This window comes from Cebus imitator, unplaced genomic scaffold (genome assembly GCF_001604975.1).
Source record: "Cebus imitator isolate Cc_AM_T3 unplaced genomic scaffold, Cebus_imitator-1.0 Scaffold541, whole genome shotgun sequence".
NCBI classification, from domain to species: Eukaryota; Metazoa; Chordata; class Mammalia; order Primates; family Cebidae; genus Cebus; species Cebus imitator.
The window spans coordinates 1684079-1702556 of NW_016107856.1; the positions used below are offsets into that span (position 1 = coordinate 1684079).

The 18478-nt window shown below is 41.4% G+C and overlaps 1 protein-coding gene across 2 annotated transcripts in view; it reads left to right on the forward strand.

The window, feature by feature from the left end:
- Nucleotides 1–18478, forward strand: part of DDR2 (discoidin domain receptor tyrosine kinase 2) — a 151547-nt gene that overhangs the window by 20969 nt on the left and 112100 nt on the right. The window contains exon 2 of one of the 2 annotated variants that reach the window (XM_017515127.2): nt 2294–2446. The exons of the other annotated variant lie outside the window; for it this stretch is intronic. The gene's annotated coding sequence lies outside the window, so the exon portion shown is untranslated. The remainder of the gene's footprint in view (nt 1–2293; nt 2447–18478) is intronic. 2 annotated transcript variants of the gene reach the window in all.

Below are 18478 nucleotides of genomic sequence, written 5' to 3' on the forward strand. Positions count from 1 at the left end.
GGGCAGGGCATGGGAGCTCATGCCTGTAATCCCAGCATTTTGGGGGGCCGAAATGAGTGGATCACCTGAGGTCAAGAGTTTGAGACCAGTCTGGGCAACATGTTGAAACCCTGTCTCTACTAAAAATACAAAAATTAGCCAGGCATGGTGACACACACCTGTAATCCCAGATAATCGGGAGGCTGAGGCATGAGAATTGCTTGAATCTAGGAGGTAGAGGTTGCAGTGGCTGAGATTGTGCCCTGCACTCCAGCCTGGGTGACAGAGTGAAACTCTGTCTCAAAAAAAAAAAAAAAAAAAAAAAAAGACTGTTTGGGAACACTTGAGTCCTGTTTTCTTCCCTGAAGCTGATGTGATGCTGATGACAGTGAATGTTTTAAGAACTAGAGAGGCTGATGGTTGTAAACATCCCTATAAACATTGGCTCAAAGATTGTTAATGTAAGTTTTTCTAGAGCAGTGAGGTAAGCCCCAAGTAGAAAAGCACAGCAGTATGGTAAAATGTGGGTGTTCTGTCCAATTTGTAAGACTTCAGCTATATACCTTGTAAGGAAACTAGAAGGCAGATGAAAGTTGTGCTGAGATGTGTAGCAGTTGTTCTTGCTTTGTGTGGCCATTTTATTCCCATTAAGTACTGATCCTCCACTAAAGAAATGGGCGACTGACAGTAGCCATTCAGCAGCCCACCTTGGCACTGTGACACTTTACATAGTTGCAGAGAGTTACATCCATTCAGAGGGACACAACAGATCAGAGGAAAGGAAAGAGGTAACTATGCATGCAGACATGAAACTGTCGCCAACACGTATAACAGACAAGTCAAGGTGAAATGTACAGCATACTAATATTCGATTTTTTTAATTAGAAAAACTATGCATCTCAAGGCATGGTGACTCACTTCTGTAATCCCAGCACTTTGTGAGGCTGAGGTGAAAGGATCACTAGATCGCCTGAAGCCAGAAGTTTGAAACCAGCTTGGGCTACGTAGCAAGACCTGGTTTCTGCAAAAAAAAAAAAAAAAAAAAAAAAAAAAAAAAAAAAAAAAAAGTTTAGCTGGGCATGATGGTATGTGCCTGTAGTTCTAGCTACTCAAGAGGCTGAGGCAAAAGGATCATCTGAGTCCAGGAGTTCAAGGCTGTAGCGAGCTATTATCACTCCACTGCACTCCAGCCCGGGCAACAAATACAACAGCAGAACCCCCTGTCTAAAGAATACAACAGCAGAACCCCCCCACCGCAAAACACTATAAATCCATAGTTTTATATATGTGTAGAATGTTTCTAGAAAATTACTGTAGTAACTGATAACTCGTTACCTCTGAAGAAGGGGGTAGCCTGCAGTGGAAATGAAACTCACTTTTTATTGGGTGACGCAGTGATTCCCAGTGTGTTCTGGGATTCCTGGGAGTCCTTGAGATCCTTTCAGGAGATCCATAGATTGAAATTATTATTATTATTATTATTATTATTATTATTATTTTGAGACGGAGTTTCACTCTTGTTACCCAGGCTGGAGTGCAATGGCGCGATCTCGGCTCACTGCAACCTCGGTCTCCTGGGTTCAGGCAATTCTCCTGCCTCAGCCTCCTGAGTAGCTGGGATTACAGGCACGCGCCACCATGCCCAGCTAATTTTTTGTATTTTTAGTAGTGACGGGGTTTCACCATGTTGACCAGGATGGTCTCGATCTCTTGACCTCGTGATCCACCCACCTCGGCCTCCCAAAGTGCTGGGATTACAGGCGTGAGCCACTGCGCCCGGCCGATTGAAATTATCTTTAAAATAATACTAAATTATTTTTATTCGCCTTCTCTCACTGGTGTACGGTGGAGTTTTCCAGAAGTTCAGTGACATGTGCCATTGTAACAAATTGAATCCAGAAGCAGATATGATAATCCAAATATGCCTGGTCAAGCCAAATATTTAAGAGATTTAAAAAAATGTAAAACAATGTCATTCTTCTTGTTTTGAAGTTAAAGTTATTTTTATAACAAGTTTGAAGACAAAGTTATTTTTATAACAATCATTATTCAACCAAATTACCATTATTTACTGAGTTAATACACAACAAATTTTAAATTCTCAGTTTTAAATTCTAACTGGGCAAGTATCAGTAGGTATAAACAACATCCCTCTGAGATCCTCTGGGATGCATCCAATTCCTTCAGTGCCTGGTGTGATTGGGAGGCTTCTGTTGCACAGTGCTGGCCAGGAGTGCCAAGGAGGAAAGAACTATGAATGGAACAGAAGTCTGTAATAAAATATTGCTTTCTCTTTTTTCCCCCCTCCATCAAGGGAGATCGACAAGTTGCCTGGGGTTCAGTGCTCTAGAAAGTTCCAAGGTTTGTGGCTTGAATTATTTTAAAGAAGCTGAAATAATTGAAGAGAAGCAGAGGCCAGCTGTTTTTGAGGATCCTGCTCCACAGAGAATGCTCTACACCCGTTGATGTAAGTAGGTCCGGTCACTGAGGCTCTGTCATCACATGAGATTGGGAGTGGCAGCAGGAGTGGTGTGGCTCACCTTGAACCTGCCCTACTTATCCTGCCTGGTGGCACAGGGAAAGCTGAACACTTGGCTTCTGTGCCTAGAGCTGCTATCTGATGAGGAGACGATGTATTTGACTCTATAGGAAGTCTGATGTGGACTGTCAATTAACTCATTTTCACTTCCATTGATTTGGCTGTGACCAGCCCTAGATTAGAGGGCAGTTCTGGAGGTTCTGGCCTAGAGTGTCTTCCTCAGTTTTGAGTGAGCCAGGGTATCTGGCCCCTTTCTGGCACTTCTCTGCCCAAACAGGACCCACTGGAATCTCAGGGGTCCCTGGGTCAATCCATGTTTTCTAATATTATAATTTGTTTTTGTTTTTAATAATTATTTTATAAGTTGCTTTCTTCTAGGAATAATTTGAGGTGATTTAGAGTAAAACAATACTTAATGGAAACACTACACTCAGGATAATAGGACAAGAGTTCTGTAATAATGTTTTGGGGAATTAAATGTAAGAAAACCTAGCCCACAGATACTTATTGCAGATTTGTACAGCACTTAGCTGGGACTCAAGGCAAAAAGAGAAGCGTGCTATATTGCAGAACTTATGTTAGGAGACCATTCTCACATATCAAGGTGGTCTGCTGCAGGTGAATTTTGGTCTGAATGGGACTTTTCGGTTCATCCTTTGGCAGGCTCAAATCTCACTGACAGATCTAGAACTGTAGCAATTTCTAGATTGTGTCTGAGACCTTCCCAGGCTGGAGCTCCATATCTCTGTCCTGCCTGTGTCTCTGGTGTTTAGCGCAGGGTCTGACACATGGAGGATGCTCAGTGAGAGCTCTTAGATTCAACTGAGGCTTTACTATATTCCTCACAGCTTCTGGAATGTGTGCTGAATGAATGAATAACTGAGTAAGTAATATGAATGATTACCGGGATAAGGGTGGGGCTAAAGTAGTATTTTCTTAGATTCCCCAGAAGATTAATTCTCCCTGTCAAGGTACTCTTTGGATTATCCCCTTCTTTCTGTTTGTTGTCTAGGGAACGCCTCGTTGCTCTTTAGCTTCCTTGTGGTAATAATTCACTTCATAATTTAATATCTTAGGTTTCCTTCTTCCCACAGATTGCCATGAAATTTGCCTTTTCTTCCTCCCTCCCTTTCTTCCTCCCTCCCTCCTTTCCTCCCTCCCTTCCTACCTTATGATAGACTCTTGGTATGGGAGAGTTAGGAGGTCTTAACTTGAGCCTTCACAGTGTACATTTTAGAATGAATAATTCATTGCTATGCTTCACCACCAACCAGAAATTATTATAGGCTTTCTCTATTACAGGAGATTTCTCAAACATTATTTATCTATGATTCGTTCTGCTTTACCTTTTAGAAACTATCACTGTGGTCTTTTCTTCCCTTGCTACTGGATGGTTTTTTTTTTTTTTTTTTTTAGACAGGGTCTTGCTGTGTCACCCAGGCTGCAGTGCAGTAGTGCAGTCTTGGCTCACTGCAACTTCTGCCTCCAGGCTCAAGGGATCCTCCCACCTCAGCCTCCCAAGTAGCTGGAGGTGTAGGCGCACACCACTACTTTGTATTTTTTGTAGAGATGCTGTCTCACTATGTTACCCAGGCTGGCCTTGAACTCCTGAGCTCAAGCAGTCTTACCACCTCGGCCTCCCAAAGTGCTGGGGTTATAGGCATGAGCCACCATGCCTGGCCACCAATCTTAAATAATAATTTCCATAAATTATGATTTCAATATTCAAGGCATGTGCTATATATAGCCTTGTCCTGTGAAGCCTGATTTCGGTGCCCTCTTCTACCCTCACCGTCATATTATCCCTGGAACTATTTCGAATATCTTGGCTCCTCCAGGAAGAATCCTTGTGGTCACCAATTCAGACTCATTCTCTTTCTGGGAATGATCAGACTGAGTATTTCAATCTGTTTAGAGATTTGCTAAGTTTCAGTTTCTTGTATTTCTTATGAATATTTCTTATTAATAATCAAATAATTCAGCATCCAATCTGGAGCACTACTGAGGACAGGGGAAGTTACTAACAGGTAATCTGGAACATGAGGCATACTCTGGATGTGTGGCCACCTGCTTTTCAAAGATCTTGCCTCTTTAATGCGTACTGAGAGCAGAAGGGTAACAACAGCCTTTGGAGATTGAACTTCTGAATTCTGTTCAGTAGTCTGGGTCTAGGAAACTCTGATAGAGATTTTGTAGCACTGAGTGTTTCTAACAAGCTGTGGGGGCCCAGTCCCCTGGTGGAGGTTAAGAGTTCCCAGAGGGAAAAGTCAAAACCACCACAGCACCGCGGCCCAGCCTGTGCTTATGAGATCCAGTGGTGGTACCCCCAGTCAGTCTTCCTCCACCCTCTCCGTTCTCTTTTCCCTTCTCATCCTACTCCCCAATCTGCTCCCTTCTCTTTTCCATCCTCATTTATCTCGCTCTCCCTTCCACTCCCTCCTCCCTCTGTTTCCCTCTGGTTCTGTTTTCCCTTTCCATCACCTTTTTCTCCATTTTCTTCTCTCCATTTGCCATTCACACTGTCTTCCTTTCCTTCTCTATTCTAAAATGGCTCTTCCAAAATCATTGAGGGGCAGCTCAAAGAGCAACTCTGCCAACATTAATTTCTCCTTGAAAGGGAAAAGCCTGCATTTCCAGTTATGGCTTAGTCTTCCTTCATTAGTTAGAAACTGTCTTTTTTGCATAACAAGTGGCGTAGGAATGGTGTGTTTTTCTCAAGTCTCTGGTCAGAGGTTCTGGTTTCATATATTCTGCTGTGTACACTTTCCAGGACATGAAGACAGTGCAACCTGGGGCGTCGGAGATGAGGGTGGCAGTGAGGATGGTGATCTGGCTGTGACAGGAACACACCTGGAAATGTCTGCTTGTCACAGAATCGATTGTAGCTGAAGCAAGCAAAACTCTGTGATCATGTTGCTGCATAACCTCAGCCTCTGAAATCTTGCCTTTCTAAGATAACCATGGCTGTGCCAGGATTATTTTAGAAAGGCAAGATCAGGATCAGTGTTCAACTAACCAGAGAGTCTACAGCTCTTGTGGGTATCCTTCCACCAGAGAGGGGGACAGCCTATTAGAAACTGAGGAAAGAAGCTCTTCAGGCTGCTCAGTCACTCAGGCCCATAGTCCCAACACTTTGGGAGGCTGAGGAGGGAGGATCACTTGAGCCAAGTTGGAGACCAGCCTGAACAACATGGCGAGTTCCTGTCTGAACAACAACAACAACAAAAAAAGAAAAACAAATTAGCCAGGTGTGATGGTGTCTGGCTGTGGTTCTAGCTACTGGGGAGGCTGAGGCTGAAGAACTGCTTGAGCCTGGGAGGTCGAGATGGGGTAAACCCTGTTTATGCCATTGCACTCCAGCCTGAATGACAGAATGAGACCCTGTCTCATTTAAAAAAAAAAAAAAAAAGAAAAGAAAAAGAGTTCTTCAAAGAGGAACGGAGGGGAGGAACCAAAGGCTGACCTAGACAATTCTAGGTAAACAGGGCTCCAGAAACACTCTGAAAATCATAAGCTGAGAGCAGACTTCAGTAACATGAAGAAAACTGGGGAGGAGGCGGGGGCGGTCTAGTGAATAATGTGCTTTTATTTGTTCATGTGATTCATAAATTATGGACAACATTTTTATTTACCAAAAAGGTGACAAAGTTTATTGAGCACCTGTGATGTGTAAGGGACTCTGGAAGTAGTTTGAAGGGATACAAATATAAATAAGAGAAAATTCTAGCCTCAGTAGGAAAGGAGAGGAACAAAAAAGAGAACTACACTCAAGGGAGGTAAGCACAAGTCAGGACCGTGACAGATGGTTGAAGGAAGGAAAGAACACTTGTAGCTGGGATGTTCAAGGAACACATGCTTTGAACATGGAGGATGTGAAGCTTGAGCTAAGCCTTGGGGTTTAGGAAGGAATTTGATATGTAGAAGGAAAGATGTAGGTCATTATTGTTGGAGCTGACCTAGGCAACAAGGACCCAGAGGGATCTGGTGAGCAAGAGCTGTGCTGGGCATGTGGACTAGAGGGAGGGAGGAAATGGCAGTCTGTTTGGTGCAGAGGTTTGGGTTGAGGAGTGGTGAAAGATAGCACTGGAAAGGAGGACACTTGCCAGACTGTGGAGAGCCCGGACTGTTGGCTGGGCTGAGACATCTGGACACCGTTTTAAGGATTCAGTGTGTGCATTATATGTGCTCTAAGGGGAGGAAGGCTTTGCTGTTAGAGATGCTCATTTCTGATGTTCCTCTTGCTGAGTGTGAGTGCAGTCCTGGATAAGGTTAAAGGTGTCCTGACAATAAACCATTTGGAAAATATACAAATATATATGCATGAGACACTTCGAGCAAGCATTTTGTAAGGTCTCAATTTCTTGTTTTTGCTTTGGTTGTTGTAACTTATAAGAGTAGATTGAAGGGTTAGCCACAAATTCTATTGCTCTCAGAGCAGATTTGGGCTGCTAGGTAGAATCTTATTTTCATTGTTTCAATTCTCATTTCTTTGTAATTTTTCATATCATATTACATAGTTTAGCCCCAAATTGTGGGCTGCAGGAACAATGTTGTTACGTATTTCTGGCTGGCAGTGTTCACTGAATTGCCTCCTGAGCCTGAACCTGTTCGAACTTCCTGCTTTTTAGGGCACGGAACTCCTGGTTTCTCCGTTTATGATAGATGAGAAGGTTCTGGAAGTCTCCTTTCTAGACTTTCATAGCATGTTTCAGGATTTCTCACTGGTGTCTAATGGTCTTAGAAGAGACATTGATTTTTTTTTTGTTTTTTGTACTCAAAAGACCACGATCCCCTCTAGGTAAGGTCTGAGTCTCTGTCAAATATTTTTGCTTTTGTGTAACATTTAGCATAGAATTAATCAAGCATTATTTTTTTGGGGGGTAGAGAAGGTAGGTGGTGGTGGGCGGTTGGGACCCCCCTGCACTTATGTTCTGCTCCAATATTCAGTCTCATAGAGAATAGTCTAAAATAGATCGTTGCTATCTGAAATATCATCTACTGAGAGCATTGGCATCATCAAAGAGCTTGCTAAAAATGCAGGATCTAAAACCTCAGACTAAATGAGAATCTGTAATTTGATTGGCCTTTGAGACTAGCTGGTCTCCGGATGTAATGTATACACATCACCTAGGGGTCAAGTTAAATGCAGGTTCTGATACTCAGCTACTTAGGTAATGATAAAACAACCTTGAGGTTTCCTCGCATCAAAGCAACTTCCTTTCTAGAGGTGTCACTGGACACCTTCCCTCCTCAGAGCGATGCTCCCGCACAGAGCAAATGGTTTATGACAGGGTTTGGAAAACGGTAGCCCGCAGGTGAAATCCAGCCTGTCACCTCTTTTTGTAAATAAAGTTTTATTAGATCACAGTGATGCTCATGTATTTACATATTGTTTATGACTTCTTTTGTGCTGTATTGACTGAACTGAATAGTTGTAAAAGAGACTGTATGACCCACAAAGCCAAAAATATTTACTATCTGGGACTTTATAGAAAACAGTTTACTGACCCTAGCTTATGTGTGTGTCCCTAAATATTTCCTTAAAGGAATGGAAATAGCTATGCTGTCTTGCCCCAGTGGCAAACTTTGCAAGCCCCTCTGAATCCATCGCTATTCATGGAGAAGCTGAACCATAAACCATAATTCCCAAGTAACCCGGAAAGGGTCTTGAGCCTAAAATTCATCTGGATAATGGTACCACAGAGCCTGTGACTTTCCAAAACCCACTTAATATGTCCCTCCTCAAAGCAATGGTTGTAATTTAATGGAATTTTATTGAACCGACTCCCTCCTCCACAAATTGATTTCATTAATTGTTCAACACAAGCTTGACTTTCCCCAAGAATTGGAATCAAAAGAAAGTTCTGAGTAAAAATATATTTGGGACTAAGGAAATAAAAAGACTTGTACTGAGTTGGTTATAATACACATTTCACTCCTAAAAATGTAGCGTTGGTTTCGGCCCCCCTCTGAGCTATTCACTGGGCAGACTGTGTGGGCTTGGAGTCCTTGTTTTAATTCCCTTGGAGAATCCCACCACCTGCCTCTTATTTGGGTTTTTGAATTGTGAAATGATGGCACACACAAGCTCCAAGAATAGCTGCGTGTGTATGCCAAGTGTACAGAGACAGAAGGCAGAGACTTAGGCCAAGGATCAGGAAATACAGAAGAGAAGCTGGCATGGAGGCATCTGCTCCACAAACACAGTCAAGCCGGAGGTTGTGGGAGGAGGGACGTGCAGCCCGTGTAATCACTAGAGGATGTGGGCACTCTGCTCTGCAAGTCTTGGAGGTCTTGGTTCTCTTTCCAGAACCAAATTTCAGAGGAGGTGGGTGTAGGAGAATTGAGATTCTTTTTCCTTATCCAGAGTTATCTGAAGCCAAAGAGGTTTAGGGTGAGACTCTGTGGGAATCTTTGCTGTAGCTCCAGGAGCTTTATTCTTATGTAGTTCCGTTTCCCTTTGTCCGAATAGCCCAGGACACTGAAAGGGTTTGTGAAGAGGCAGGGCAGACGCAAGTGGAGAGTCTTCTCCTTAATTCTAGAGTCTACTTTGACTTCAACCACTTGTTGAAACTCCTCATTCAAGCTCCTGTCCAGGTGGCATAACCACCCCAGCTACCTTCCCTGAATCTGCAGGTTAGGTTGGACATTTTCTTCTCTGCTTTTGCAGCAACTTCCGCACCATCTGTTCTCATACCATACTGTGTGGAAATTATCCATTTGGAGTCTGTCTCTCTCTCCAGATTGTAAAGTCATTGATAGAAAAGAGCTTCATCTCATATATTTTTTTTGCCCTTAGTACCTGACATATATAAGAAATTAGACATATGTTTATTGCACTGAAAAGAACCTAGCTGTGTGGCTTAATTTCCCTAAAGCGTGGGTTTCTCATCTGTAAAATGAAGGTGATAAAGGCATATCGTGTGATTTTTTTGTGTGTGAAGATTAAACTAGATAATGTTTGGATGAGTGTTTTATAAATATGAAGTGTTTGAAAATACTATTATGGTTGTTCTAATATCTGGATTGATTGGGATTCCATAGAAAGCAAGTAGAAGGGAATCAAGAAAATATGTGGAGATGTCCTAGTCCACTTTTTCTAAATGGAATGACTGAACGAGGGGGCTCCGGAGACTTCAGCTTCTGAGGCACAGTTTGGGTGTGTGGGGTTGATATCTGCTCACAACAGTGGGGAGATGTTTTATTCATTTCTTTCTTTATTCACCCTACATACAACTAAGAAAGTGAATAAGTAATAACTGGATTTCAATGGGCATTGCAAAACCAAAGGGTCCTGTCCCTCAAATCTCCCAGTATCCCTGGCCTGTATGTGTCTTGTCTTGGGAACTTGAATAATGGAACTGTTAGATCACAAACATAGATTGGGGAAAAGAGAGTGAGTTGAGTTTGAAAAATATTGAGTGTGACATCTGTCAGTCAAGTATGCAGGACTGAGTCATTTCACTGTTCATGTGTCTGTTTTAGCTCCCAAACTAGACATAGAGCTCATTGTGCAGATTCCATAGTGCTTAATGCTCTGGCTTCCCATTAAAAAGCCTACAGAGCTTGCTAGAAGGGGTTCCCTATCTCATGTCAACTCAATAAACAAATATTTATGGATTCGCTACAAAATATTGGATCTTCTTTCCCATGTAGGTAATGAAGAACTGCTGCAGATGTTTGAGCAGAGCTGTAAAATAGTATGAATTTTGCTATGAGAAAACTTGATCTTGCTGCAATGTATAGAAAAGATTAGAAGGGAAAGAAGCTGGGGGTGGAGAGGCTTGTTAGGAGGGCCAGCATAAGAGCAGGTGGGCAGTGAAGGAGCCTGAGGCTGAACCATGACAAGCAGAATAGAGTGGAGGGGACTTGATGACACAAGAGGCTGGTGACTCAGCTTTCTCCGTAGTATTAGTCCTAGAGAAGTCTCCCTGCTCTGGGAAGAGCAATGTCCAGCCTCATGTGATTTTGGAACAAAAGCCAGTGATTGAATCCAAGGGAAGATAAGGAGACACTCACAGGCCATGAAAATCAGGAAAGCACCATTAATGTTTTTGTTTCAAAACTTTACTTTGTAAAGTCTCAGACAAGGGTGCAGAAGCCTCAGCATGTGGACTCGAGCCCTGTATTCGGAAATGCAAAATGGAAACCCCCTAATAAATCAGAGAACTGAAAATATCCAAGAGTCTGAGAGGCTGGGGGAGGACAGGAGTGAGAAAAAGAGGGGGCTGCAGTACTGATCAGAAGACGGGAGAAAGCAGCAGTGCAAAACTCGGGGAAGGGCTGAGTAGATATTCAGTTTAATCTGGACTTTTATTTCACTGCAAACGAACTTTATGAATTTTTTTGCCCAAATATTAAATATTTATTAATTAAATAAGAGATATTTAAACAGGAGAAGCTACTTTCATTCAATAAGAATTCTAGTAATTCTTCCTAACCCCAGAATTGTATGTTTTTTAACTATTAAATAATCAGAAATAGAAACCAATTAGATGAGATATATGAATGACCTTAAAAATTTTCCATAATATTTGACTTAGGAATTTTAGTTTTATGAATGTACCCTAAGGAAAACCCTGAAAAGGAAAAAATCTATACACAAAGATTATATACAAATTTATTATAGAATTATGTACTAAAAAACTCCTAAATGTCCAGGCTTGAGTATATGGTCAAGTATAAAAGTTATAAGCCTTTGAAATAGTGGGTTTTGAGAGTTTTAGATAACACAAGAAGGTATTTATGGTATTATGTTAAATCAAGATGGATTTCACAATGTTATATAGATATATACAATCAATAATGTAAAAGTTCATAGAAAAAAACTCCAATGAAAATATGCCAAAATGTTAACTATGATTGCTTTTAGATGAGGAGATTACAGAGACATTTTTGTTTCCTTATGCAACTGAAAGGTCATAAATGAGCATGCATTACTTTTTTATCAGAAAAAGAAATGTTGCATAATTTTTAAAAGGGAAGACTTTGTAAAGGAATATTTATTGAGAGAATACGTGAAAAATCTAGGTAATTTCCTTATTTCCCTGGGATTCTGAGAATTTTTCATTCTCAGGAATATATTTCCTTGCTCCTAGTTAAATTATTTTCATATGTAAGTCGTGTTCCTCGGGATAAAACGTGGTAAGTTTGCTATTTGAGCTCTGCTGGAACATATGGAATAGTTCTCTGTTACCTGCACAGAAAACAAGGTCTTAACTCCTTGGTCTGATATTCGAGGCCTTTCAGAGTTAAATCCCAATTGATCTTCTCACAGTTTCCCATGTATATTTTCTACACAAATCAAAAGCCTTTTCAGACTTCCTATTTCTTATACGTGTCTATAACTTCCCCTTTCTGAAACTCTGTGTTCACAGAGCATGCATTAAACATCAGAAAGTGGACTGGCAGCCTCTTTTAACATAAGCAGCTTGGTACTGCTGTGCGATTTTGGTAAGGCAGTTAGTTCACCCTCTAGATCTTAGATGGAACACTCTCTAGGTCTCAGATGGAAACAAGGGACTGTGGACTGGGTGGTGGCCAAGGTTCCTTGCAGCGCTACAGCTGGGTGAACCTTGCCCCCTCACGGCCCTAGGTGTGCTCATTCACCTGCCTGCACCTTGTCTCAGGTTCCCACTGTGTGTTAAGTGACCCCTGCCCGCCTCATTCTTAAATTTGATCCTTCCTAGCTCATGTCCCATTTCCTTTATAATGCTGTCCTCAGTGATTCTGATTAACGAGGACTTGCATGTATGATTTTTTTTTTTTGCCACCCATACATGCTGCCTTTTATCAAAACTATGGCACCTGCAAAGATATAACAGATAATATAATTTGAATTAAAAAGTCAACTCCATGGGGAGAAGAAAACCCACTGAAGTGAGCTATAGAGATAAAGGTGCACACTTCCCTAAATCCTTTGTTTATGGTCTGTTAATCAATAAAGTCCAATCTGTGATCCCCAGATACATAAGGGGAGAAGGATATATAGACTATTTAGGACATTTCTGAAAATTATTAGAAAAATCACATACAGGCCTGCAGTAAGTCTCTTTTTCTTTATTTTGAGTCAGAGGATTTCTTTTTTTCATTTTTAGCCAGTTTAAACTTCATCTCTTGAATAACTCCTAACCTGACCAGAGCCTTTGTCTTCCTTCAAATTTCTACAAGTATATTGCTCCCCTTTTTTCTTTTCACCACTCTTATGTCCATGTTGGACAAAAACCGTGAAGAAGGTTGAGAAACTGTGTACCAAAATGCCAAGAGCATCTTTGCCATGTTCCAGCACAAAGGGCACTGTTAGAAGGAGGTGATCAGAGTCATCTTCTAACTCAACCTCACAAGAGGAGCCAGGGCAGATGGACAGTTCCCAATTGTTTACTCCTCTCTCTCTGTCTCTCTCTCGAATTCTTTTTCCTTCTGTTTTTTATTAGCAGCACAAAAGATTTTGAAGTACTTAAGGGTAGAAAGCTTGCCTTGTTCATCTTTGCAGCTCTTTCTGGGACCAAGTGTGGTGCTAAGTACAGGGTAGACATTCAGTAAGTATTTGTGGAATGAATGAATGAACAAATGAAGTACAGGCGTAGCTTTGATGGCAATGGGTCAGTGTGAACTCCGGAAAGAGCACGCAGAGTTATAGTCAAAGTGGACGTTGGATCATTGCTCTGATTTACTAGTTACGTAATCTTGAGCAAACCCCTTTATCACTGTGGGATTAGTTTCCCCAGCTGCTGAAAAAAATGTGTGTAGGGGAAAGGGGGAGGCTTCGTGATGAAAAATGTGTGCCATAAGGAGCAATGTGTAAAGTCATCTGGCACATGGTCGCAGCTGAAAAGCTGGCATTAATATAGCACTTTATTTTTCCTGCATTTAAAAAAAATTAAAAACCTGAAAATCCCTAAGTTATACTAACCTCAAATCTCACCACTTAAGAATTATATAAAATAAGAAGTAAAATTTCCCTTCCCAGTTAACTCTTCTAATCCCCCAGAGATAATTATTTTTCTTAACATTTAGGTTTGATGTTTATCCTTCTAAACATTTTTCCAAAGTTTCATGAATATATATGTTTTTATAATTATTTAGGATGTATGCAATACATATATTTTTATAATTATTTAGGATATATATATATATATATATATATATCTCCATGCAACTTTGAATGGCTACATACATACATATACATATATATATATATGTATATGTGAACACATCATTTTCAAAATGGAACTATTCATATCTGTTTATCATCTATCTATCTCCAAGTCAATTATTTTCGAATGACGGCAGAATCATTTGTTGTTTGAATATACCATATTTTGCTGCCAGTCCCCCAGTTCCAGTGTTTTGTGATTACAAACAATAATTCAAGGATCCTCTGTGTACATCTGTATCTGTAAGCTTTTGTACAGTACTTACTTTAGTAATAAGGCACTTGAACACTTGTTATTCTCTTGACTCATAACCACCACAAGAAAAAAGATCGTTATTCTGTGTTACAGATGAAGAAAAGGGAGGGCTAAAGGGGGCAAGTGGCTTGGCCAGAGACCCGCACAGATAGACTGCGGCAGAGTCTGTGTTTCCCAGTGGCTTGAATTCTTATCCAGAGTTCCTTTGGCCACACTGCAATAAAGCACAAGTCAACCGGGAACCTTTACAACCATGCACAGAAGGGTGGATCAGGGAGCGGGCAGTCTCATTAAATTGTAGAAAAGAACAAACACACGTACACAAACAAGAAACTCAGGGCTAAACACATTTAAAGGAGTTTTTTGGAAGAAAGGCACTGGTGGTGAGGGAGGGACCAGCGTAAGATGAGCTGTCCTTTAACTAGTTACCATCTTTTATGCAACATTCTCAATATGACATCTAATGATTAGGATGACTTAGACTGCATAAATGTGGCAGGAGAATGACCAAGGACCCCCCTGCAACCCCAACAATGACACTATCCCTCTCCCTCAAGGGAAGTGTCTAGGGAAGATCTGTCAGCATCTGGTTAGAATTGGCCTTAATTGACATCTTCTTCAATTATCTGCAGGAAATATTAGCTGTTATTAAAATTTGCAGATGCAGTCAATTGTCAGAGTCCCTGGGGACCAAGAATTATTACTCAGAGCGAGCGTGAGAGAGAGGCTGGCAGGAAAGAGAACAATTCAGCCTGGAAAAATGCAAACTAAAGAATAAAGCGGGGCGGGGAGAGGGGGAAGAAGGTGGAGGGATAATTAGGGTGAGGTAGTGAAGCACTCCCCTGGGGTACAAACTTTAAGGAGACACCAAAAACTCAGCTATCCAGATTAATAAAATTTTAATTCAATATTGAAAAAAATCAAATTGGTAAATGACAGCTTGTGAGCCAGCGGCCTGTTTGTAAATACAGTCTTATCGGAAAGCCACTGGAAGTAAAGGTGCCAAGGCAAGGGAGATCCAGGCGAAATTTTCTGATGTGAAAGCCCTGGTTAAGCTTGTTGGACACGTGAGACCTTCGCTTGTGATTGATGGTAAAAATACTTCCGAAGAAAAGGAATAATGGATCTGACTGCGTTTATGGGTTTCCTGGGGCTACTGGAAGAAGTGATCACAAACTGGGTGGCTTAGGACAACAGAAATTTATTGTCTCACAGTTCTGGAGACTGGAAGTCCAAGATCAAGGTATCATCAGGGCTGTGTTCCCTCTGAAGGTTCTAGAGAATCATCTTTCTTTGACATCTAATTTTCAATGGCTCTTACAGTCACTCCAATCTCTGCCTTGGTGGTTATAGCTCTCTTCCTTGTGATGTCTCTCTGTCTCTGTGTCCAAATCTTTTTCTCCTTTCTCTTAGATCCTAGTCATTGGGTGATATCTTAATCCAGATAACCTAATTTTAACTTGATAACATCTTCAAAGTCCCTATTTTCAAATAAGTTTACATTCCTAAGGTTACCTATGAATATAACCTTAACTCTATGGTTCCTTATTTGGAAGTAGGGTCTTTCTTGGACATGATTCAACCCACCATGCTGTTAAAGACATCTTTCTTGGACACAGTTGCATCTGAGATATCTTTCTTGGACACAAATCAACCTACCACGCTATTAAACAAGTGAGGCTGGGGAGAGATTTGACTTAGGTGCAGCAGAACAATTATCCACTCACAGGTATCTGGCAGCGGAGTCAGGGGCAGACTCCTGATATGATTTCAATGCCTGAGAAAATATTTAAGGAAATGCACTTTAGTTCCTTTGGGAAAAGGATCTAATAATTACTATAGTTTCAAAGTAATATATAAAACAATTAATATATAACATATTTTGAGATAGCTGCCACAATTTTAATGAGATATGAAAATACTATTCACTTCTACTAGCTGGATAAAATGAAATAATAACAAAAGGAATATAAAATTTAGTAAAAATATTTGCAGTCACTATTGTTTGCAGGTTTGAAATCAGAACTACCCTTAAACATCCTGCACGTATTTGTCACCATGTGACATTAGCAAAGGTTATAATATTTGAATATTTAGCATGATCCAGTTCTGCCTGATGTTTTCAATGCCTGGCTGAGAATATAGATCTTTTTAATGAAAACAGACTTTTTCAGTCTCATTTTGGGATCCATATCCCAAGTGTTGGGACATCAGGTGTGTCAGATGGGCTGGCACTAGTGAGAGGCACTATGCTGAACTCATTTTCTTCTTCTTCGGGGAAATCTCAGCTCTGCTCCTTTTTTTGGAGACAGTTTCACTCTGTCCTCCAGGCTGGAGTGCAGTGGTGCATCCCTGCCTCCTGGGTTCAAGTGATTCTCATGCCTCACCCTCCTGAGTAGCTGTGATTACAGGTGCCTGCCACCATGTCTGGCTAATTTTTGTATTTTTAGTAGAGATAGGGTTTCACCATGCTGGCCAGGCTGGTCTCAAACTCCTGACCACAGGTGATTTGCCCACCTCGGCCTCCCAAAGTACTGGGATTGTAGGCGTGAGCCATCGCACTCAGCACAGCTTTGCTTTTTCCTTTGCAGTTGATTGAATCAGGCCTGTTTAGATTATCTAGGATAATCTTCCTCATGTAAAGTCACCCTATGATGGATTTTAATCAATCTACAGAACACCTTCCCAGCAACACCTAGATCAGTATTTGAGTAACTGGGGTCTATAGCCTAGCCAAGCTGACAGATCAGAAGAGCCATGATCACAATGATAAAAGGACCCATTGCCCTGTAGTTTCCTCTTGGGCATTAATAATTTAGTGAATATAAACCCAAATACTTTGGATAAGGTTGACTGAATTCAGCTTTGTGGATGACTCTGATTTCAGTTGTTTTAACCAAGTGCAAACTCCTAGTGCTCCTGTTGTCTGTTGACAGCCAGAGGCTCATGTGATCTGGAAGGGTAAGTGGCCTCTCTCTGATTTGCCAGGAGCAAGTGGTTATGTTAGCTGAGGAGCCAGAACACTAATTTCAGTGATTTGACTCTGGTACTAGTGGTGAGAGGCCAGAGGGTGGGATGCTGCTTTTTCCTTTGGCCCTGGTAAACATTTTCTGCTTGTTATGGTGGTTGAAATGCTTTATTTAATCTTTTCTTCATGTGCCAGGAGGTTCACAGTAAATGAAGGGTGTGGTCTGCGGGGGGAAAAGTGGCTGTGGCTTGGCCTCTCTGTACCCTGTTGGCACACACACACAGACACATGTTCTGTAACATGTGAATGTATCATGTGGACACTCATTACTGAGCTGTGAGGGCTGCCCTGAGAAGCTGGGGGCAGTGGTCGGGAGAGGAGAAGGCTGTGGGGTACAGTAGAAATGGCACTAGCCTGGGAATGAGTTCCTACTGCCAACTTCTCATCAGCTCAGTTCCTCCAGTCCTCTACTCACTCCTTCATTGCCCAGGACATATTTATTTAATGCCAGGCTAAGCACAAGGCTTCCAGGATTCAACAGTGAACAAGACAGATGTTACCTTTGTCCTTTTGGAGCTGACTATTGAGCAATTTTAATAAATAGCAATGATCATATTATTAGCATTTCCTGAGGGTTACCATGTCCCAAGAGTGTGAGTTATGATAGAGGAAGAGGAGGTTAATCTAGGTGAAGGCTGGGAAGCTTCTGGGAGGTGGTGACTAATAACTACTGCCTTTTTTACATTGGAGTCATGTCCTTTCGGTGACCTCCCTTTCCTTCTCCTCTGTGTTCTCTCCCTGGGCTTGGCAGGCTGCCCTGGATTGGGTTCTCTCTTCACAGTCTCCTTTCCAACTAGCCTCTCTAGCCCGATCAATCAAGCCCTTGTCTGGAATCTCTAGCTGCCTGATGGACACCTCCTTGTGGAAGTACTCAGACATCTCAACGACACAACATCTGTGAAGAACTCAACTCTTCCGTTATATTCTTCCTTCCCTTTCCTGTCTCTGATAAGGTTTTCACAATTCATTTTGTCATTTAGGTAAAAAACACAGTCATCTCTGTCCTACCTTCCCTATCACACCTACCAGTCACTCAGATACCCCGTCTATTCCCATGATGTCTCTCATTCTCCTTCCGTTAGCTTGTCACTCTCAATGGTCAGACTGTCTTGGCCACTTTTCTGGGAAATTGCTATCGTTTCATGCTTGCTGTTTTCCTTGAACTTTAGTTCATCCTCTTTAGAGCTACCAGAGCACATACCCTTGTTACGCCTTCTTGTGTCACTCTGTTGCTCAAAAGCCTTCAGTGGGCCACTGCTGGGCTCTCCAGCCAGGTGCTTGTGTAAACCTGGCTCCATCACTTACCAGCTGATGGAGCAAATTATTAGCCATTCTGTGCTTTTGTTATTTCATCTATAAAACAATTGTGTCTAACTCATGGAGTTGCGATGGGGATTAAATGAGTCAACATATAAAAAGCGCTTATCAAAAATGCCTGACATAATTTCAGCATTTCACATTTTCACATTTTTTCTCTTGTACCTTGATTTTTTTTTTTTTTTTTTTTTTTTTTTTTTTTTT